At 42.8% G+C, this 24,047-nt stretch overlaps 1 protein-coding gene across 1 annotated transcript in view; it reads right to left on the bottom strand.

Annotated features, from left to right (window-relative positions):
• Positions 1-24,047, bottom strand: part of ELOVL4 (ELOVL fatty acid elongase 4) — a 299,610-nt gene that overhangs the window by 58,301 nt on the left and 217,262 nt on the right. The gene's annotated exons all lie outside the window — the stretch shown is intronic.

The raw sequence follows: 24,047 nt of genomic DNA, 5'->3' as shown, positions 1-24,047 counted from the left end.
AGAAGAACATCCCATTTTTCAAAATATAGGAAATGCTAAGAGTTGGTGTCATCTGTGCGTAACTTGGCCAATCTGAAAGATATGTGTAACAAATATTAATGTAAATTATCATAACAAGTTTCTGTACAACCTAGCAGAATATATTATATAATATACAAATAATTATAGCCAATCAGTAAAATGTTAAAAGGACCTTTAGGTCAAAATTTAGGTTTTTTTATTAAAAAATGTTTTAAAAAACCTAATATAAGAAACATTTCCATTTAAAACAAATGGGAATGAAAATATTTTTAATTAAAACATTTCCATGCAGTGTCACTGGTCAGCCTGCATAAAAGCCTGGAACCAGAATTGTCTGTATAGGCATCCATCTAGCTTCACGCTGTCCAATCTGCAAATAATTATTTAATATTTGTAACTAATGCCATAGATGTACAGGGGTAAAATGCAAAAAAACCTAGAAGCACAAAGGGTGAAAACAAAGTAGACTTTACATTTTTCATTATTATTATTACTTTATATTGCAGTAGTGCCTAGGATTCCTACTCATGAGCCCCATTAAAAACAACAAAAGGAAGTATGATAGACACAGACTTGGTGGGAAGGCTGTACCCAACCTTGACACAGCACAAGGGCCAGGCCTGCCCCAGAAACATAGCGGGGCCTTGTCCCTCCACACCAGGTGTGGGCAGGCAGGCTCAGCCCAGCAGGATCCACGTGTGGAGGAGCTTAGTTTGGGGGAGACCCAGGTGTAGGGTGAGAGGGTTCTGTGTGGGGCAGTCTGGGTGTGGGGGGATCTGGATACAGAGGGGTTTCTTGTTGAGAGTTCTGGCTGAGGGCCAATGGAGCTTTTCAGGGGATGTCAAGGTGAAGATGGCTGTGGCTCAGCAGGGGAGGAGGGAAGTCTGGGTGTGGGGGGATGGGGCATGACAGGGGGATCTGGGTGTGGGAGGCTTAGCAGGGGAGTCTGGATTCTGGGGGAATTGGGCTTGGTGGATTAAGGGTCTGAGTGCAGATGGTTGGGGCTCAGTGTGGTGGGTGTCCAGGTGCAGGGAACTCGTTGGGGTGGTCCAGGTACATAGGGGTGGGATTGTCAGGATGAGGGTTCGAGTGCAAAGGGCTCAGCAGGGGGTGGTCTGGGTGCAGGGGTCCAGATGCAGAGGTATGGAATTTGGCAGAGGAAGTCCCATGGGGTAGGGCTCAATGGGATGGGGAGCTCGGTGGGTGGGTCTAGGTTTTGTGGGTGAGAATCGGCAGAAGGTCTGGGTTTGGGGAGGTCTGGATGCACATAAGTTGGGCGGATGGGGGAACAGCTCCTCATACAGCGACTCCTCCTCCTGCAGCTGAGGAGTGATGGGGGCAGGAAGCGGAGGGTGGGGGGATGGAGCTGGAGGAGGTTTCTGGGGATTGGTCTGACCCAGTCCCAGCCCTGGCCACTCCATACAGGGGAAGTGCGCTACTCCCCCATTCCCAGCCCAGCTGGGACTAGCAGCTAAGCCCAGCGCAAGTAAAGGAGCCACCAGCCAAGGTGTCACCAGCCCCGAGGAGGATGGAGAGGGCCAGATGCAGGTGATGAAGCTCGGCGAAGGGGCATGGAGCTTGGAAGAGTTTGGATACATGGGCAGACCGAGGGGTGTGTGACCTGGCACCAGTTGGGGAGTCCCTAGCCCCATCACCACTGGTTTACCTCTCCACCAGCTGGCCCAGGTGCCTGAAACAATGTGCTTGTGCTGCTGGGGAAGTGTACGTGACCGCTCTTGCAGCTTCCCTTTGCTTCCCCATCAGAAAGTCATTTTTTCTGCGGCGAAGCAAAGAAATCTGCGGAGGCCATGAATTCTGCATGTGTGTAGTGATGCAGAATTCTCCCAGGAGTAATATATTGATTAGCAACTTAGTTGTCCATTATCATGCTAAATATATTTGGTTTTAACCATTAAAGCTCCAAATGATGCACTAAGGCAGATCCTTATACCCACCTCAAGTCTTACTAAAGTCATTGTAGTTCTGCACAGGTATAGGGCCTGTGATAATTAGAGCCTTCCAGAAAAAGAATCAGATTCTGGCTTGCCTGATTCATCCTGTTTTTCTAAATCTTTTTTTTCAGCTCCAATTCATCCACTTAGGAAACAAAACATTCAAGTCAATCCATGTCCTAGAAAATAAAAATATCCCTTTGGTGAATCATGTGGAAGTTAGCAGGCTATAATGGAGCAGCCTTAATGCCCTTTTCCGTGAGTACAAGTTAAAAGAACATTTTAGAAAGAATTCTTGCCAAGGTATTTTTTATATTTAAAAAAATATATATTTTACTATGTTTAAAATAGCTTACTGGAAGCTACCAATGAAATCTATTTTCTTTATTAGTGTTGCCTCCTGTATTATGGCTAAAATTTATATTACCTGCATAAAGCCTGAATAATTTGATGTGCAGGAATAATATTGACTCCCCAGCCCAGAGCCAGGGTGTAAGGATGGATTGTAACCTCCTCCCTGTGACTCTACCTGCAGATCCTACTCTAATTTTTTAGGGTTAAAAAAAGTCTCAGCCCTTCTTTGACACCTCTGTGAGGTATCAAGGCCACTGAATCTGTGTAATCATGGAGCCTGTAAACCCTGACCCCTTCCTGATTTCAGCCTCTGGTGGGCTAGCATGTAGACCTCCTTTACAGACAGGAGTCACACAGCCCATTTGTGTGGGTGCTCTACCTACAACTCCGCATAGGTGCAGATGAACTGGTGCTGGTCAAATTTTACTCTGTGCCTATATATGGGTTTGGTGCTTGGATTCTAGGGAGATGAATGTGGTATCTAGACAGATAGTGATGGGAAAATGGCACTGATATTTTAAAAAATAAAAAAAGTTTTAAAAATATTTAGCTTTTTTCTGGAGATGGATACGGTGGGAAGGGGAGTTGGAGAGGCTCAATATGGATATTAAATAGATATTTTAAAATATTATATTGGCCAAAGTGTGCTAGAGAAGGAGAAAAGGGAAAGAACACAATATTATTGTTGTAATTCTTAACTTTTCTATCCCTTCTGTTTATAAAACAATCACAGCCATCAGATCAGCAGCTTCTAATAAAACTGCTCAAGCTTCTAATCCATTAAGATTTAAAAATTTTGTAACATTCTTTTTTTTTTGAAAGGGGATGTTCATTTTCTATTTGAGAAAAGTTAGATCTGCTATGACAGTTGAAGATCATGTGACCCCAAACAAAATGGCTGACAATATACAGTAAACTGAACAGAGGTGTACAATTTCTACAGTGTTTAAGATTAACCTCATTACATAACTGGCTTACATTTCTAATCCAATATATCAGACTCTAAATATACCATTTCAAGCCATTTGCTTTCCACACATATAATCACTGGAGGTTAAGAATGAGTAAAAATATGCATTAAAATATGTTTAATTAAATTACTGAAGGACTGCCATCTTGCAGGGACACCTTGCATCATTCTTAAATTATATAAATAGAAGCTTCCTGCATCCATGGTGAACTCAAAAAGGAAAAAAAAAAACTCTGGAAAATAAAATATAGGAATATATATTTACAAAGAGAGATTTTCTGAAACCTGTCACTGATCACCTACCAAAGATCTAACTTCAGAGGCATCACTGTAGGTTTACAGACATCTCATTTTTTTAGCATTATATTTCATTAATTAAGCATAAATGGAGTCACTGAATGATTGGCAGGGTTTCTGAATAATTCCTAACAACTAAAACACACTCTGGTTTGTCTCTCACTTTTGCATTAAAATAAACAAAAGCAGGATAAAGTTTCCAAACATTCAGTACACTATAACCCTCCTTTGGATATAACTAACATTTAAGGAAATGTTGAAAATATAACAGAAAAAATCTCAACAGGGATGGAAGAAGAGGAATAGTTGAGGAGAGATGGGGTGACGATCTTACAATGCAATGCACACACTTTTCATATTTTCTTTGATAAAGAATTATTGTACCGAAGGTTTAAAAATCATAATATAGGTATGTAAACGTATCAAATCCTCATTGTGTACATTTGAGTATATATTGGTATTCTGAACATAAGAAAAATGCTTATGCATGTGTGCTGAATCTCTGGTATTGCAAACATTTGGGAACAAAGTCAGTAACTCTCATTTCCCTTATTAAATGAAGGATGCTAATTCCAATATTACAGAGTGTGGCGGGTTATGTACCTCGTCAAGCCCTTTGATTCAAGGGGTGGGGGGAGGTTAACCCCACCTCCCTGCCTCTATGTCAATTCTACTACCTCCCAGGTAGTCAGGGCTGTATGGCCCAATGGACAGAGTCCCTCTAAATCCTCTTCTCCTGGTGGGATAGCATGGCCTGGAGGATGGAGTCCCTAGAGTGCACTCCTAAAGCAGCATGGCCTAAGTCTGTCTAAATTCTCTTCTCTCTGGGGGATAGCACGGCCTTGTGGCCGTAGTCCATATAGTGCGCTCCTAAAGCCACATGTCCCAATGGCCAGAGTCTGTCTAAACTCTCTTCCCCTCGTAGGATAGTGAGCCGCAGTTCATCTATCTCCTTGAGGTAAAAGAGGGGTTGGTGAACTATGTTGTCATCATGGGGACATGGCAAGGTCAGGGGAGGAGGTGGAGAAGAGGCGGGGCAGGGACTTGAGGGAAGGGGTGGAATGGGGGTGGGAAGGAGGTGGGGACTTTGGGGAAGGGGTGGAGGCGAGGATGGTGCAGGGGTGGCACAAGGGGCAGGGGGGCTTGAGCACCAACCGGGAAGAGGGGAAGTCGGCACCTATGAATGGAAGCAGCTGCCTGGAGTCAGTCTGCTTAGGTGCATAAGATGTTTCTTGTGGGAACGAATTAGGCACCTGCTTCTCTCCATACAAAACAGCTAGAAGAGGCAGCAACCACCTTATAACCCAATAGTTAGCACACTTGCCTAGGATGTGGGAGAACCAGGTTCAATTCCTATCCTTTCAGCTTGAGAGGAGACAGAATTTGAATAGTGATTTCCTACCTCTCAGGAGCATGCTCTAGCCATTGAGCTGCAGCATATCTTGATGTAGGACTCTCTCAGTCTCTGCTGTTGAAGTTGTTCTGCTGTGGACAATTAATGAAAAAGTGATTAGAGCAGTGGGCCTGGACCTGGGATCTCCCAGATGGGTGTCCTAAGCACCGGATTACAGAGTGTGTCTCTCTCTCTGGCCCATTGATTGTTCTACTGTGGATAAATCCATAATAGTCATTGGGCCTGAGAAAGAGTGTCTCTGTGTTATTTGCTCTAAGTGTCACATAAGTAACAACTACTTGGGGAAACATTGGCAACTAGGAGCCAGTGTAGTAGGTTAACACCCCAGAAGATGGGGCAGGGGAAAGTATTTCTGTTCACATGATGAGTTTGGGGTTTTTTTTGTTTTGTTTTGCTTCAGAGAACTTCTTGGGCCTACCCTGAGGCCCACCATGTAAATAAAGGAAAATAAAACTTGAGTGAACAGAAAAACGCTCTGGAGTTGGATTTGTTTACTCCAGGCACCCTACTGCCCAAGGGAGAAATGCTGAGAGCGATAAGGCAGTGCCCTGCCACAGTGTGTTCAGACCACAAGTGAGACTCGGGTTCTACTGTATTCATGTAGCAAGTGACAATGCCTGCTTTGCAGAGTACACAGACAGACAAAAAGGGTTAGAGGGGAAAGGGATAGCTCAATGGTTTGAGCATTAGCCTGCTAAATCCAGGGTTGTGAGTTCAGTCCTTGAAGGAGCCATTTAGGGATCTGGAGCAAAAATCTGTCCAGAGATTGGTCCTGCTTTGAGCAGGGGGTGGGACTAGATGATCTCCTGAGGTCCCTTCCAGCCCGGATATTCTATGATTCTATGAAACAGAGGTGAAATTACTTGTCCAAGGTGAGGCTACACAGTAGGTCAGTTGCAAAGCTGGGAATAAAACTCACATGTCTTGAAGCTCAGTCTAGTGCCCTAGCCACTGGATCACAGAGCTTGTTTATGAAGGGCAAAAATTCAGAGGTGACCTGTCTACATATCCTCACTATAATTTTACTATCTTACACTTTACTATAGCTGTCTTGAGCCTGATTCTGGAACCCTTAACACTGAATAGCACGTACTTGTGTGACTAGTTCTATTTACTTCACAGGTTGCTACTTGCATGACTAAGCACTATTCAGCGTGCATGAGAGCTGCAGACTTGGACTGTAAATAACTGGACTGGAAAGAAAGCAAGGCAACTATTCTGTGAAGGGGAATCTAAATACTTATTGAGTATTTCTATCTCGAATACTGTTATTCTAGCTGTGAATCTCCTGACAAATAGGTTCAGCTTATTTTGGTGGTATAGAAGGGTTCGGCCAGGGTTGTCCTTCTCTGGGGTTGCGGGGAACCAGACCGCCTTGCTACGTCCATTGGATTATTTCGCAGAACTAGCCTGGCCATGGGGTTTCATGCCACGGCAATGGTAGAGACCAAAAAGCAGCTCTATTCTGCTGACCCAGGCACTCATTCAGGGTAGGGCAGTCGAGAGTCTCTGGCTCAGGTCCTTATGCAGGGGCTGAGTAAGCAGTTTCAACACAGGCCCTCGCCCTGGGTCAGGGTGGGGCAGTAGAGTGTCTATGGCTCAGGCCCTTATGCAGGGGATGAGCAAACAAATGGGTTCAGGAGGCTTAGGGCCTGGGGAGAGGGGGAGACTGCCACTCGGACATTGGGTGGCAGGGGGGACACAGGCCCACCCACTCCACTGCGTCCCAGCCCGGCTTCTCAGGGTACTCGACGAGCGGTAGGCTTGGCAGCTCCTCTGGGTAGCTTGCCACAGGCAGGCTTAACAGCTTCTCTGGGGTTTGGTCGGCATCAGGCCTCGGCTGGTCTGGACAGTCCTCAGGTCGATTGCAGACAGCCGAAGTCTCCCCACTGGGAGCTAAGCCACAGGCATCTGGCTTCTCCGGCGGCCAGGCCTCTAGTGAGCTCTGGGGTTGGGCTTTTGTACTTCCTGTCCTGTGCCCTGACTTCTGAGAGGTGAGTGCAAGCTCCACTGGCCCTGACCACTTTGGTGTCCGGAGGGGCTCGTCCCTCTCTGGGGCAGCGGAGAACCAGACCACCTCCCTACAGGTGATGATGGGGAACATACAATTACTTGATAGTGTCCCCTTACATTTGATCTTCTTTCATAAAGTTAGCTGGCTATTGCCTTTCCAAAATACTGTACTTCCTGTCTTCCATCTTGTGCCTCTAACCAAAAGAAAAGTAATTCATTGATCTGGTTCTCACAAAAAAGTTCATTCATGGGCAGTTACTCTAAGCCAAATCATATTGCGCTCCTGGAAAAACAGATGGAGGTTTTTGAGAGTTGGAATTCTGCTTAGAAGTACAACTTCCATATTACAGTTTTTTGGATAGGTCACTTAAGAACCAGTTTAGGAAATAATTTTGTATATCAATGAATGTTACCAATATTATTTAGAACGCATACATCTCTCTCTTCCAAAATACCACTAAATAGAATGTACTTTTATATATATTTATCGTTTTTGTAGTATTTATTTCTGTCAGCAGCTCAGGTAAGTTTGCCCTCAAACTCTGCAAGCTTTTGAATCCTTCTCAGCTAGGCCTGATCCAAAGCCCATCAAAGTTAATGGAAGGCATTCCAGGGACTTCAGTGGGCTGTGATTGAAAGACTTACCCTGAATGTAAACTCCTTGCTTAATCAATCAAATTCCACCTTAAATGTATCAGTACAAATATATTAGTATCTGGTGAGGCATTTTGGAAAGGTTCCAGATCCTACAGTTGATAACTGATTGGGTATTTTATCTACATTCTGTGTAAAAATTATTGTTCTCTATTGTTTTGTTGATATAAACGCATCCACTGGGCCAATAAATTTGAGACCAACACAACCAAAACATGTCACCTGCAGTGGTCACCATTAAAAAGTTAATATTTACCCACGGCTATCACAGATTCTTGAGGCACAGGCTGTATTTGTTGTGCAGCCTGGGTTCCCCTCCCCCATTCCAAGTCCTTTGTCTTCCAGACAAGGGAAGGTGTTGAGTTGTGGGAGAGTGAAGACAAATCATGACATCGCTCCCCACTTTATATAGTTTCTTCATATGGCGGGAACCCTTTGTTCCAGGCTAAGTTCCCAGCCCAGTTTGTGGAAAAATATAGGTACCAAAATGAAATTCAGTGTCATGTTGTCTGGTTACATGCCCTTGCATGCCTTCCTGAGTCAGAGCAGCCATTATTCATAGGCTGGCTGAAGTGTTCCCAGGTGAGGAAAAACCTTTTCCATCGTCCATTGTCTTTGCTGATGGGCGATTAGCACTGTTTAGCTTCTTCATTGTTGTTCCTGAAAGACTAGTTGTGTGTGTTTTCACATCTTGCAGTAACACATACATAGAAAAACTTCATAACTTCACATACAATGATAACAAATACAATCCAACAAGATATTAATGTTTAGCAGATCAAGACTTTAAAAAAAATACCTCACAAGGGATACTTTGTACAAAACATATCTTAATTATATGACAGGGGTGAATATACAGGTGCCAGAGTGTTGCTTTGGGACACAGAGTGTCACAGAGTATTACAAGTTCTAGTTACATGTTATAGTTTTAGTTGGACACATAGGTTGGGGGTTTTTTTGGGGAGGGGGAGTTGTTTGTTTGTATATCTAATCTAATCTATCTCTATCTATCACTGGATAAGCCTAACTTTTCAAATTAGGTATGTGATAGTACTGTTTGTGTTTACAAGTTAAAAAATTGCTCTCTAGGAATATTCTCTAAAATTAAAAAACACCCCAAAACCGATGCATCACAGTTGTCACTGTGTGCCACAGTTACTTCACTGGAACATTCTGGGAAAACAAACACCGTGAAAGCATGAACATAGCAAAAACATAGTACTTTTTCTTATTGGAATGTATATGCATGTAACCCTTCTGCCCCTCTGAGTTGGCAGCAACAAGGGCCGAGTTCAGTATCCAGGGGTTCCGTTTCAATAACACAATGCATAACCGGCTTGAGCCCCCACCCAGTGACCTGGGACAATTACATACCACCCCCCCGGGCGCCTCTAGGAGGCTATACGTCCCCACTCACAAACATGGAGTCTGAGTGTAGCAAAATCCTTTTAATAAAAGAGAGAAACAATGCGGCATCACGTTGGAGAAACTCCACAAACAGGATTATAACACAAACCATAAGCAAAAACCCACCTCCAAGTATGTTTGGCAATGTCCTTTCCCCCTTACGGTCTTCAGTCTAATCACTCCAAAGTCCAACAATCCAAAAGTCTCTGGTCAGTACCACCCCAGAGTTCAAAAGATTTATCTGCAGAATTTTATCCCCCCAGCCTGGGTGGAAATGCGGGGGGGCACACACACACAGGGTGTTAAGGGGCACCTTACGTGGGCCAGGGCCAACTGCTCTCCGTGGAGTTCTGCTGCAGGCTTCACCATGACCAGCTCCACTATACCCGCTGTGCTGCTCCTCCAGCCGACCCATGAGCCACTCCAGCCGTCCCTGCAAACAGCTCCACTCCGCTCACTGTTCCATGGGATGCTCCAACATGCTGCAAACTGCTTCGCTCTGCCAGCCACTTAGCAATAGATCTTCAGGCTCCCCCACTAGTTAACACAGCACTCAGTGATCTCAGCTCAGTAAGCTTAGCTCTTTTAGTGATTTTAGCTTGTAGTAGGGGAGCCCTGGTGCTGGTGACCATTAGCCCAACGTGAATTCAGCTCAGCAGCCTCTAGATGGACTCCTAATGGAATGAAAATTAGCTCTACTCTTCAACAGTGGAGAGAGGAGGATGTACAATTGGTGTTCCAGGCCCTCAAAAGGGGCCCATATCATCAGGTACACACACCAAACCCCAACATCTCTCATTTCAGTGGGTTTTGGCATCCATGTCCCTTGTCTAGCAAGTGCTATTTAATTGATATTGAGATATCTCTGTGATAAAGCAGTCTCATAGTTCCTCATTCACATAATCAGGGTGACAACACTTTATTCCTCCTACCCCAATAATGAAGAAATTGGGGATCCCAGAGCTGTCAAAATAACCATCCCAGGCTGCCGTGGGCTATGCTAGATGGGGTGGGTATACCAATGCAAATACCTAAAATTCCTTTCCACACTCCCCATAATTCACCACCAGATGTCAGGGTAGAGCGCATCCTGACTCTGCTTACATGCATAAGAAGAGTGACATTTACCTCTGTACAGATGATCCTTAGAGACCTCTGTATCACTTAAGATCCACTTACATCTTTTTTTAACTTAGGTGGTGCCTAGACCTTGTGTGAGCCTTCTGCACAGAGGTGAATTTCCTAAAAAAGCCTCTATTTTTGCATGTTCAGTTCCACCCTGTTGCAGATTTAATGACAAATTCAGATATGGTCATTAAGTGAGTGGAGCTCTATGCACATCTATGGAACTGCACTCACCTACATCAGGTCTAAATTTGGCTCATAAATGCATGTGGTGTTGTTTAATCTCTTTTGTGCATATGATATGTTTATGAGAATAAACTTTTCCATTCCCCATTGGGAGCGTGGAAGCTAGGAGATGTATAGAAAATGGAAAAAATCATTTTACACTTCCTCATATACTGGCGCTGGTCTGCATCCCAAAAAATGTCAGGTACTGGGAATTCAACAGGAAAAAAGCTTTTCAGCTTGGGTCAAAGACTAATTTTCAATTTAGTATTTCATGCTTTTTAAGTTGTCAAGTAACCAACACAGAAAATCACTTCCGTCACGTCTCACATAGTATCTGAAACAAAAACCATATGGCCAGATATTACCCTGGATTGAAGTCAATGAGAGCCACATATCTGTCACCAAGGGTGGAATTTGGCCTTTGGTAACTGAAATGGTTCCTATTTCCACCTCTCCAACTTTTGTCCTTTCAAGTTTCCTTTAGCTCTTTATGCACAAGCCATGATGGGAGAGAGTCCAGAGAAGAGAGACAAAAATTATTAAAGATCTAGAAAACATGACCTATGAGGGAAGTTTGAAAAAATTGGGTTTGTTTAGTCTGGAAAAGAGAAGACTGAGAGGGGACATAACAGTTTTCAAGTATGTAAAAGGTTGTTACAAGGAGGAGGAAGAAAAATTGTTTTTCTTAACCTCTGAGGATAGGACAAGAAGCAATAGGCTTAAATTGCAAGGGAAGTTTAGGTTGGACATTAGGAAAAACTTGCTAACTGCCAGGCTGGTAAGCACTAGAATACATTGCATAGGGAGGTTGTGGAATCTCCATCATTGGAGATTTTTAAGAGCAGGTTACACAAACACATGCCAGGAATGGTCTAGATAATACATAGACCTGACACAAATGCAAGGGACTGGACTAGATGACCTCTCAAGGTTCCTTCCAGTTCTATGATTCTATGATTATTGCTATTTTCTAAGACAAAATACTCCATAACATATTTTTTCATGGCTTATCCTTCTCTTGATCAATTAATGGCTGAATAAAGTAAGTTATGATTCAGTGGAGCTACATATTAGGTGTATTGCTCTTATAATTTTAATCTGTCTGGCTTTGCATTTATTTCTACTTTCTACACAACCACTCATATCTATATTGAGTAACCATGTGATTTTGTTTTTGCTTAACAAAAGTCCATCTTCACTCATTTCTCCCCCTCAAAAACACACATACCGTCTTGTTGCCCCCATTTGTCACATCATGTGCACATTTGTCTGGCAAACTCTTCTTTGGGAGGGAGATAATTTTCTTCTGTCTGCCCTATATATAAAGCACCTAAGAAACTTCTGAACTCTGTAATAATAATAAATAATGTAGACTTCTCAGATTCCTTGGCATGAGCATTTTACAAAAGTTGCCAATATTTATTCAGCTAAGTTTCTTGTTCTGTATAAGATGACTCACTTGTCCACATTATACATATATTATTGCTGACTCACTTCTTATGTGACTCATGGAAGAAATTAGTCTTCTGTAGTGGCTTGACAGCAGAATTGGGAGGGCATCCATGTGCAGAGGGAGGCATGGAAAAAAGATGGCTGGGAGAGAAGCAGACAAATGGAGTATCAAAACATACATCATTTGCAGAGTGGAAAGGAGCTGGGGAGATATGATTTAGTAAGAATAGATTTTAGCATGACTTCTAGCTGGATGACTGTGGTATCTTGAAACAAGATGTTAGTTCATAATTTAGAGTTCATTTGGGCCTGTAAATGGGGGGATGATATTGTTGTGATTCTCTGCTGTTAACTTAATTCGTCATTCCTTCTCCAGTGACATTGGTTAGTAAGGGCTTCAGAAGTGAGGAGTTTCCATCAAACGGTCTTTATTATTAAAAGAACTTGATTTTGCAGTTTTCCAGTAATCCTCACAAATAACTTCAGTGCCAGAGAAGTGTCAGTGACACAGGGAGTAGGGGCACTGCATGAGGGTAGAATCTGAAGACTGAATTGCATGGACTAAACTGGGAGTTGGGCATTTTGTATAGTGTGCAGCTGAAAATATAGAACCCGTTGAATATCTTTAAAAAACCACAAAAATAAGAGAGTAGGCTTTGAGGAGCAGGTATCTGTGTAAGTGCTGCAATGGATTTTTAAACAGAAGAGTGCAAATTGAACTCCTAAGCTTCAGCAGTATGTACATTTAAGGAAGTATGAATAATTAAAAGCACGGCAATGTCTGAATAATGCTTTCCTCTCCAGTTTCATTTATTACAAGTCAAATGCCGGGGATTTGTCAGACTGTGAACATATATGGAAAATGTTTTCATTGTTGTCTTTTTTAGTCCTTAGTATGAAGAGTTTACAGATTGGGAAAAGGCAACTATGGCTACCCACTGCTAACCATAGCTTCAGCTAAAGGGCAGGAGCTGGAAAGGGCAAAATGTTTATATTAAGTGGTGGGTCCAGATAGCCTAGTTCTCTTCCAGATTCTTTTAATTTAATGGTAAACACTAAATTTTATAATTACAGGAGGACACTGAGTGGTGGTCATTAATGGCCATAAATAAGATTGTTCACCGCAGTTGGTCTATGGCTTTGTGCACATTAGTAGCCAGTAACGCATATTGTGGGGGTGTTATTACTTAAGTATACTTTTAAAAAATGCATAAGCTCTTGTATTGGTGTAAGTACAACAACATTCTTCTCTAAGACAATCAGAAAACATTTATTCTGTAATAGCAGAGTAAACAATTACCACTGAATTTCATTGACATCCCTCATGTTAAATGGACACCCATCAGTTGTGTGGCACAATAGAAATAAAATGAATGGAATGAAATATTGTCATGGGATCTGGGACACCTGCTTTAAAAACAAATGCTGAAATTACTTTTGATAAGTGTTTTGGCATTATCGAGAGATGTACTGTACTTATTTAGATTTGAATACAGTAGCTTAAAAGAAGGCCTATACCAGGCTCCATGTGCTTTTGCCACCAGTTAAAAACATAACACAAATCATAGCAAAACCAAAACAGCAGCACCTTTCTCCCTTTCCCCACATGCTGCCAGTCTCCCTCAAAATTATTCCACCTACAACTGCCTCAGCCCTTCACAACTGCTTCCTCAAATGTCTTGTCTTTTGCAGTGGGCCCAGATAATAGACAGGTTCAGGGTATTTCGGACCAAAGCAGGGGAAACTTTATCTTGAGACAATGGACATTATCGCTAACACTGGACTGTGGGAAAGGTTATGAAGTGTTTGGAACGTAACTGAGCTGCCCTGAAGAAGTCTGAGCTGCCCTGAAGAACAGAATCCTCTCTAAAGCTGAGTTTGCTATTGGAGGATTCCAGTGTATTATATAAAAACTTCAGTGCTTTCTTGCAAATTGTACGATGATCTTGAATGATGAGTTGTTTGACCTGTTGTGTGTGCAACAATAAAGTTGGGATATTGTGCACAATACATGGCTGCACCATTAAATAAGTGAACCCTGAGTCTCCTGAAGAGATTAAACTTAAATCTTAAAATATACAGTGTCTTCTGGGAAGTGCATTCACCGTCAGCTCCAAAATCTGCATCTTATCCACTTCTAATAATGTGCACTCTCTCTTTCTAGCTAATATTATCTAGGTGCTATATTAGATAATTGAATGAATGTAATAATTTACAATACATTATCCCCAACCCTCTTAATATGGTTTAGTGCCTTTAGTTTATCCCTCCATTTTCTTGGATTGAGAGGTGGAGTGTAGTCCTCCATATCCCTGCTGGAGCCATACAGGTCCTTTTTCTTTGTTTCTTATCTATTTCACTCTGTGAGGTCCAGCATTGTAGCCATATTTCCACCCAAAGAAGACTGGTCAGGATGCTCACAGCCCATTAATGCCTCTCTTAAATGTACAAATACTATTTCTGCGGGTTAATGGAAGCCACTCCTTTCCAACCAAGGTGAAGCGCACAGCCTCCTTTTTATTGTCATCCATCTTACTCCGCCCTAGGATAGAGGTTTGATTTCTGCAGGTTTTTAGTTTATTATTTCTTCACAAAGATCAGACAAACATAAGATTTGGAAAGAAGAAGTGCGACAATTAGAGGTGTCAAGAAAACAAAATATGAAAGCAATATACAAAAAAAGGTTACATTGTATGGAAACAGATTAGGCCAACAAAACCAGTGATAAAAAAGGATGTCAATGAATTGAAAACAAATGCCAAAGAGGTGCTGGTATTATAGATGGGGCATTTGGACAAAGTGCTGAATCCTGTCTTTCATCCAGATGCAAGCATTCTAGACATTCTAGATGAACAGGGAAGCTTGCAAGGCAGAATGGATATCAGCACTGAACCAGTGTCTGAAGAAGAAATAGAAAGAGCAGGGAAGCGGTAAAAAATTGGGAAAGCTGAAATATTAGACAATATAACAGCTGAGCTGCTAAAAGCCTCCAGGACAAGTGCTATCAAAGTAACAGGAAAAAAATATACAAGAAGGTGTGGCAAGAGGAGGTATCAAATGACTGGCTAAAGGCAATAGTTGTACCAATCTTGAAGAAAGGAAACCATGCTGAACCAAATAATTATAGAGGTATAAGCTTATTGCCAATATGATGAAAGTAATTTTCAACAGATTAAGGTCAGTTTTAGAGGAAGAGTGCAACTTCTGACCAAGCCAATGTCGCATTTATCAGATATGCACATTCTGACAGTTGATGGGGAAAAAAAGCAAGAATGGGGATTAAAGATGTTTGCTGTTTTCATTGACTTTATGAATGCGTTTGATTTGGTTTGGAGGGAAGCATTATGGAAAGAAGCAAAATCATATGGCTTTCCAGATAAGATAATTGTAATTACAAAAGTTATGTACAAAGATTCCTGCAACTGCCATAAAAACTGGTGGAAAATAAAGCAACTCTTTCAAGTCAAAGTTTTGTGAAAGACCAGGGGACATGGAATAGCCATCACTTTTAATCATGTTCTGAAACTGGACCTTAAGAATGTTAGACAAGTTGGAAGGTGTGACATTGGATGATCTAGAATTAGGTTTATGCAGATGACATTGTACAGCTGGGACGCACATTGGATTAATGATGATAGTATTCACTAGCTTGGGAAATTGGTGTTGTCTGTTTGGATTTCAATAAATGCCATGAAGATGAAGTGGTTGCATCTTGGAAAAGAGACAATACGTAAAGTATTGAACTGCAGCAGTAAGGAAGTTGTGGGGGAGGGATAGCTCAGTGGTTTGAGCATAGGCCTATTAAACCCAGAGTTGTGAGTTTAATCCTTCAGGAGGCCATTTAGGGATCAAGGGCAAAAATCTGCCTGGGGATTAATCCTATCTTGAGTAGGGGGTTGGACTAGATGACCTCTTGAGGTCCCTTCCAACCCTGATATTCTGTGATTCTAAGTTGTAAAACAAGCAGATTCTTACATGTACCTAGGAAGTTTCAACAGTTGCTTCAGGAAAAAGGATAAAAGGAGATACACCTTAACCACCAGTGCTGCACAGAAACTAATGAAATTATAGACTGATAAAAACATTACATTTGGCACCAAAATGAAAATTTATCAAAAGAGTGTACTAACAGTATTGCTGTATGGTCTGGAAGCAGTTGCATTACATGAAATAGACATCAAAATGCTGGAGTCAGTAGAGATGAGAGTTCCTCAAAAATGGCAGGCATAAGATGGAATGATTTTAAGACAAATGAAGAAGTTAGAAGGAGAGTGGGATGTGATATCAAGATATAGGATTGGCTACAACAAAAAAGATTAAGATGGTGAAGACACTGCAGACAAACAGATGATAGGATGCCAAAGAAAATAATGCAAACGCAGCTAAGGTCAATCAGACCTAGCGACTGACCACTGATTAGATGGCAGGACACCATATGCAGGGACATGACCAGGCTGGGTTTAAGGGAAGAACAAGCTATGGACAGGAATGAAAGGTGATGCTGTTCTGCTCCAGGTTTCTGCAAAGATGTTTTGGGATGAAGAGAGAGAGATTTCTTCATTTCCCCTTCTCTACAGCATTGGCCTGTACAAACAATCTTCGATTTCAGCTGGAATTGGCTCATCAGCTACACATCTGCACACACACTTCTACCATCCTGTTTCCCAGCTATTTATTTTTGTGCCCTCTATTACATTTGTAGCAGCATAGTTTTGATTAATCTTCCATAAAGTACTGGTGTAACAATGAATTATTTTTACCATGAAACCTTTTTTAAAAAAAATCATAGTTTACATTTTCCACTTGTCTCAGAATGAATGTTTCAGCCTCCCCTGTAAACATGAAAAACTGCTCATAAATCATTTGAACAATATTTTCTTTTATGGCAAGTTTCTTACTTTCAACCAAATGTTTCTGCCATTTGGTTTCCAAGTATCTAAAGCTGTACAATGGAAATGGAATGAGACTCTGGCTACAGGATATGGACAGGAGTGGCTGCAGAACCTGACTTTAAGGGCTAGTCCTGTAAAGGTTCTGCATTTATATGATTTCTTGGCAGGGCCAGTGCAAGCACTACGCAAACTAGGTGGCCGCCTAGGGTGCTGAGATTTGGGGGGCGCGAAAAGCGGTGCCTAAAAATAGGACCAGACAGCAATCAAGACGCAGGCTGCAGATCGCAGACTATAGGAAGGATGTAGATAAGAAACATGCTCCCAATGAATTGCTCTTCTGCCATTTAGACAGCCAGTGATTAGGGAAGGCCTTTGATTAGATCGCAGACTATAGGGAGGTGATAAGATTCACGCTCCCAATTAATTGCTCTCCGACTCCTGCCATTTAGAAAGCCAGCGAAGTCCTTTGATTGTGAATCGATAATTGTACAGATTGCTGTGTTGATAGGTACATTATTACAGTACTAGCTCCTCTGTCTTGTAGATTGCACAGCAGCAGCCAGAAGGACAGTGGAGCAGCTTGCGGCAGGAAGTGTAAGACCGCTGCTGGGGCTGAGGTGTGCTGTCAGTGTGGTGCAAGGCTCAAGAAGCGCCGGCTTGCACATGGCTTGCTCCTTGGAGAGCTGGCTGTAGGTTTTCCAGGGCAGAGGCTCTGCTCCCTGGGGAGAGAAGAAAGAGAAGCCAAGGCTGGCAGCTCTGCGGGCTCTGTTGCGTGGATGGGGCGGCTAAGCTGCTTTAACCCACCTCCCTGCGCCCCAGCCTTCTACCCTCCCGACCCTGCTTTGGCGTGAGGGCCACGCACTCTCTGCCTTCACAGTCTGGCCTGCCCCGTGCCCCCCTGCTGGAGCGAGAGCCCAGCATTCAACTCCCCAGCCCGGGCACAGGATGGATTTGTGAAGGCCAGGGCCGGCTCTAGGTTTTTTGCTGCCCCAAGCAAAAAACTTTTTGGCTGCCCTCCGCCCCTCCAGCTTTTTTTTGGCTTTTACATATGTTTGCACTTTGCAGTTTTGTTTTGACTGTTTAAAATTTTAAAAAAATGAAAACATTTGTAGTTAGTGAAATAAAACAATTTCCAACTAGTGTAATTTTAACATTTAATTTTAACAAAACCCTCCCACCTGGCCCAGCCTTTACCTTGTTGTGGATCTGGCCCAAGGTGGATTCATTTCCCATCATCACCGCTCCCGGAGCTAGGGGTTGGGGCTGCTACTGGATCCCAGCCCCGCTCATCCTTGGTCTTCTCCTTGGCCCAGGCGTGAGCTAGTCTCAGCCCGGGTTGCCGCTCTACCCCCGTTTCCTTTCCCCTGGCAGGAGGTGATGCAGAGGAGAGGAGGAGGAGGAGGAAGTAGAGGCGGGGACAAGCCGAGGAGGAGCGGCCCGCCCGGGCACCATGTTCCCCCCCATCCTCTACAGTCGGAGCAGGGCTGCGCTACCTGCTCCCGCCTAGCGGGTGGGGGTGGCTGCTGGCTGCGGGAGAGCAGCAGGGACAAGCCGAGGAGGAGCGGCCCATCCTCTGCAGTAGGGGAAGGGCCGTGCTACTGGCTTCTGACACTCTTCCGCGGTCAGCACGCCCCCCTCCCCCGCCCCAGCAGGAGCCAGTAGTGCGGCCCTGCCCCAGCTGCAGAGGATGGGCCGCTCCTCGGCTTGCAGCGGCAGGGACAAGCAGAGGAGGAGTGGCCCATCCTCTGCAGCCGGGGCAGGGCCGTGCTACTGGCTCCCGCCTGGGATGGTGGGGGGGTGGCCGCTGCCCGCGGGAGAGTGACAGGGACACATTCCTCACTTAGCCGGCTCCCTGCCCTGCCGCACTGGGTGGCAGAACAATGGGCTGGTTACCACCTCCTGGGGCGGTCAGGATCCAGCCCAGGATGCTGCTTTAGGTATGAGCTGGGGCACCAGCACTATGCCTCCTCATATATTTTGCCGCCCTAGGCACCTGCTTGTTTAGCTGGTGCCTAGAGCTGCCCCTGGTGAAGGCAAAGCAGGCAACATGCTCCCATTGCCCTGTTGCAAGTGCACTTGGCCCGCTGCTGCTACATGCCAGGGACTGGAGAGGATAGTGCCCATTTCACCTTAAGTCTCTTTGAATCCTACCTTGCCCACCGCCCCCCTCCACACCCAAACCTGGTCTGCTTCCCTTTCCCTCCCCAGCCAAACCCAAATCCTCACTGGCTGAACCCGGTCTGCTTCCCTTCCCTGTGGAAAAATAAATTCTAAATTATAACGTGTTGCTCTGTGACAGGGTTTTGTGTATAATGTATGTGATTTATTTTAAGATCCATGCTATGTTGTGCAAAGTGAGTACAATAACAATGTCAGCACTGTCAGGTTATTCATTTATTTTCGTTAAATATGTAGACTAAATAATTAAATTAATAAATTTTCAAGCCGAACATGCATTAATTATAATGAACAATGCCACATTATGTAGTATTCATTTTTGAAAGTTTTTAATGAGTGATGCTGGGGAGGAGGGTGCGCAAGGTGGAAGTTTTGCCTAGGGCGCAAAATATCCTTGCACTGGCCCTGTTTCTTGGTATAAAATTTCACATTTGCTAGCTTTTTCTCTCTAGAGAGTTCATAGTATCTCTGTATAGTGTACACACAGGCTAAAATGCAGATCTACAAGATTATGTGTCTGTAATTTCTCAGTGTAAAATTTCTTATACTTAACCATTGGGAGTTGAATGTTCTTGGTCCCTTGCAGGATTGGATGTTTCATATGCATGGACTTTAACGAGAAATAAAAAGCAATCTGGATTTGCAATAGTTTTCAACCTATGGCTTGTAAAATTTTATACTGAGAAATTACAGACACAAGCCCTGTGAGTGGGCCCAAGCTAATAGAAACTGATTGCAAAAATTGAGAATGTGACAATAGAAACACATTGAAATGAGGCATGCTCTTGATCAGAAGAGAGCAAAACATGGGAGAGATATTCCAGTGTGTATATTACAAAACTTCCAGGGCTAGTGATGCAGATGGATAATAAGAGAGAGAACAAAGGGGGGATGAACTGGCAGGAATCGTTTGATCTCTTGTCAAAAGTATTTGTGGCAGAGCAGACATACGATCACTGTTCTCGTTCATTGTCTGCCTGCAGTCAATTCTGATCACATCCCTCACATCTTTTCTATAGCTGCATCCAAGTCCTAAGAACAATGTTATTTTTATCTGAAGTTGTACATGAAACACAGATTTCTTTTTTGCCTTCTCTCATTGCTGTAGGCACACATCGAAGTATTCATTTTAAATGGAAGATAAAGGCAGCATTTGTTTAACATCAGAAGATGGGCCCAGACAAAATCTCCATGTCTATCTCCCGCTCAGATCTTGGGGTTGTCCAAACTTACTTGAGCCCAACTCTATTTACAGTAAGACGTTAAAAAAAATCTATGCAGTTTAAACCAGCTCACAATACTATACCATGATTTATAATTAATATCCCCCAAAACAGAAAGAAAATGCTGACTATAAAAACCAAAATAATGTCAGCAATAATCCAGATGCACTTTCAGAATATTTGAATACAGCATTTAAAAGGTTTTAAGAGCCTTAAAGTACTCAAGAATATTTTATGTGGAAAGTCCTCTAATTTCTTAGTAATGTTGCCTGAGGCTACCTAAACAAATAGAACAAGCTTTTCTCTTCCCATAGCTTTTCTTCCCAAGTGAGTTTATTGCATCTCTGTAATGCAATGAAGCAACATGAACTCTTTGATATATTTTAAAAGACAGACATGAAACTGGAGGAAAAAAATAATGGATATGAGATATGTGGCTTTGGAACTTAGCAAATAATAGAAGAAACCTTAGTATAAAAGAAAAATCTTAAAGTATTTGTGCTGCCAGACTTTAGTAGCATGTTAGCATTTTAAAATTTTCTATTTCCTTATTGCATTCTTTCCAAATATACAATAATTTAATTGGGTTCAATTCCTGGCTCTGTTATACAATCTGACTGAGCACATATTAGGACTGTTTGTGAGAGGCGCTGAGTGACCTCAGCTTCAGTTTACTCAAATCAGCGTTAAGAGCACTCATCACCCCACAGAATTGGACTCTTAATCTCTTTGTTCCTCAGTTTCCCTATCTGTAAAATGAGATTAATAATACTTCTCTCCCTCACAGCAGCATTGAAAGGCTAGAGTCACTAATATTTGTAAAACATTATGAGATCTTCAGATGGAAGATGCTGCACTCAGTAGGCCTGATTTGGCCTGTTGTACTTTACCAATAAATATTTAGTATGGCCAGACTAGGAATATCAGGATAAAATACTGACTAGAGAACATTTAGGTGAGATATTCAGCTAAATAATTTCCCAAAGTGAAATCTATTAGATTGTAGAATCAGGTGAGAAGTCACAGAAGTTCCACCCTTAAAACCAGTCTGGAACACCACTGGAAGACAGAATGTAGGAAACAATCCTGCATTGAAAGGAGAGTGGACTAAGGTATGTAAAGGAGAATGTCCATCAAATTCTTATGACCACCACCCTGTCATCAAGAAATTTTAACAAATTATTCCTGGTTATACAACAACTAACCATAATTAAAGTTTTGGCTCCTTTGGGCCCTCTGCTGGCTCTTCAACAGTAACTGTTGTGTGATGGGTTTCAGAGTAGCAGCCATGTTAGTCTGTATCTGCAAAAAGAACAGGAATACTTGTGGCACCTTAGAGACTAACAAATTTATTTCAGCATAAGCTTTTGTGGGCTACAGCCCACTTCATCAGATACATAGAATGGAACATATAGTAAGAAGATATATATACATACAAAGAACATGAAAAGGTAGAAGTTGCCATACCAACTGTAAGAGACTAATTAATTAAGATGAGCTATTATCAGCAGGAAAAAAAACTTTTGTAGCGATAATCAAGACAGCCCATTCCAGACAGTTGACAAGAAGGTGTGAGGTTACTTAACATGGGGAAATAGATTTAATTTCTGTAATGACCCAGCCACTCCCAGTCTCTATTCAAGCCCAAGTTAATGGCATCAAGTTTGCAAATTAATTCTAGTTCAGCAGTTTCTCGTTGGAGTCTGTTTTTGAAGTTTTCTGTTTCAAAATTGCCACCTTTAAGTCTGTTACTGAGTGACCAGAGAGGTTGAAGTGTTTTCCTACTGGTTTTTGAATGTTATGATTCCTGATGTCAGATTTGTGTCCATTTATTCTTTTGTGTAGAGTCTGTCCGGTGTGGCCAATGCACATGGCAGAGGGACATTGCTAGCACATGATGGCATATATCACATTGGTAGATGTGCAGGTAAACGAGCCCCTGACGGTATGGCTGATGTGATTAGGTCCTATGATAGTGTCACTTGAATAGATAGGTGGACTGAGTTGGCATCGGGCTTTGCTGCAAGGATAGGTTTGTGGGTTAGTGTTTTTGTTCTGTGGTGTGTGGTTGCTGGTGAGTATTTGCTTCAGGTTGCGGGGCTGTCTGTAAGCAAGGACTAGCCTGTCTTCCGAGATCTGTGAGAGTGAGGGATCATCTTTCAGGATAGCTTGTAGATCTTTGATGATGCGCTGGAGAGGTTTTAGTTAGGGGCTGAAGGTGATGGCTAGTGGCATTCTGTTATTTTCTTTGTTGGGCTTGTCCTGTTTTAACATGGTATTAGAATGAATGCAATAGTGTTAGGCCCACTCCTGCAAAGTGTTAAAGTCATACCTTAGTTTACCCACATGAGCAGTCCCACTGATTTCAATAAAGTGAGGCATAATTCTTAAATCTTTGCAGAAGATGGGTGTATTATTAGTTTATAAGATTGTGCTTTAATCTGCAGGATATTGATGGTCTGTTCCAGAGCTTATTTTGAAGTCAATGAAAATGGTGTCATGATTTTTTAAGTTATTTTTATTTTAAATCTTGCAGCCAAACAATGTCTCAGGATCTCAGTGTATATAATAAATAATAAAATATGAAAATAGCTTTTAAAATGTGCTTGACGTTCAAAGTCCTTTCGCTGACAGCAAAGGAAAGTCCAAAGGTCACATTCTACTTTTCCTGTGCCAGTGCAATGTTACTGAAATCAGTGGCATTACATGAGCATAATGGAGAACAACACTAGCTAGTTCAGCAGCCAGGATAGAACATGTGGTAGGGAGAGGTTAATTAGAAACGTGATTGGCCAGCTGGCTGGGTCTGGGGACCTAAGAGGATGAGGGTAACAATGACAATAACATGTGATTAGCTAGAGGCACAATCTGTAGGTTTCAAGGGTTATTTTTTTTAAAATGTAAAGAACGTTATTGAGGATGGATCAATCCCTATTAGCCACCTACAGTAAACTAACTGGTAAACTGAGACATCTGTTTACCCTAATCAGCTCACAGAGAAAAACTGCCACATACCTGCCAACATTTGAAAGCTATAAATATGTACAGCTGGGTGAAGACTAGGACCCACTTTAACTAAACTGAAATATATTGGGTAAGGATGGCTTTCTGAAAGGGCTGGGAGGTCTGATTTTCTTCTGCCTCAGACCTTGTGTTGTCATTTTCATCGGTGTGAAGCAAGTGCAAAAAATGCCATCAGATCACAATGGTGGCCTTTGACATGCACTTTGTGCAGATGGGTACACACTGGGCCAGGCAGTAGAAAATAAAGCTGAGAGTGAGGAGAATAGTCAATACTCTGCTGAAAAATAGAGGTTGTCACTTCTAAATAGCATCAGTTGCCATTTAGGCAAAGCTCAATGTGAAAGAAGCCCTTATTACGGATATACTTTAATAATGCTGCGGATTAAAACAAGCAGTTAGGCACTGTGGCCTGTATCTTCAAAAATGGTCCTTACTTGTCTCTGTTCCACTGTTGATTTGCTAGGGTATCTAGATCCTTGGCCATAAATAACCAGGGTGACCAGCATGCCAAGCACACTGTGGTACTGAGTCCCCCAACTCAGACCCAAGTCAACAGGAGCTGCGGGTGTGCTACATAATCTCTGGGAATCAGGCCTCCTATAAGTGTCCCCGGCTCTGGGGGTCACTGGAATTTGAAGAAAACCAGAATTAGACGCTACTAGTAAGTAGGTTGTTCCCCATTAATCTACTTGACCTGTCCTGCCCTGCGCACACAGCTGGAAGGTGCAAGTTGCCCCCTGGAAGTGGAAACACATCAACCAGCTGGCAGAGCCGCAGCACTACAATTCCCAGCAATCATTGCGCACTCTCCCTTTCCCCCCTTCTGCTTTCTTCCCCTGCCGC

Source organism: Gopherus flavomarginatus, chromosome 4 (assembly GCF_025201925.1).
Source record: "Gopherus flavomarginatus isolate rGopFla2 chromosome 4, rGopFla2.mat.asm, whole genome shotgun sequence".
NCBI classification, from domain to species: Eukaryota; Metazoa; Chordata; order Testudines; family Testudinidae; genus Gopherus; species Gopherus flavomarginatus.
The sequence above is the reverse complement of the archived record's forward strand: the minus strand, read 5'-3'. Positions and strand labels throughout refer to the sequence as shown.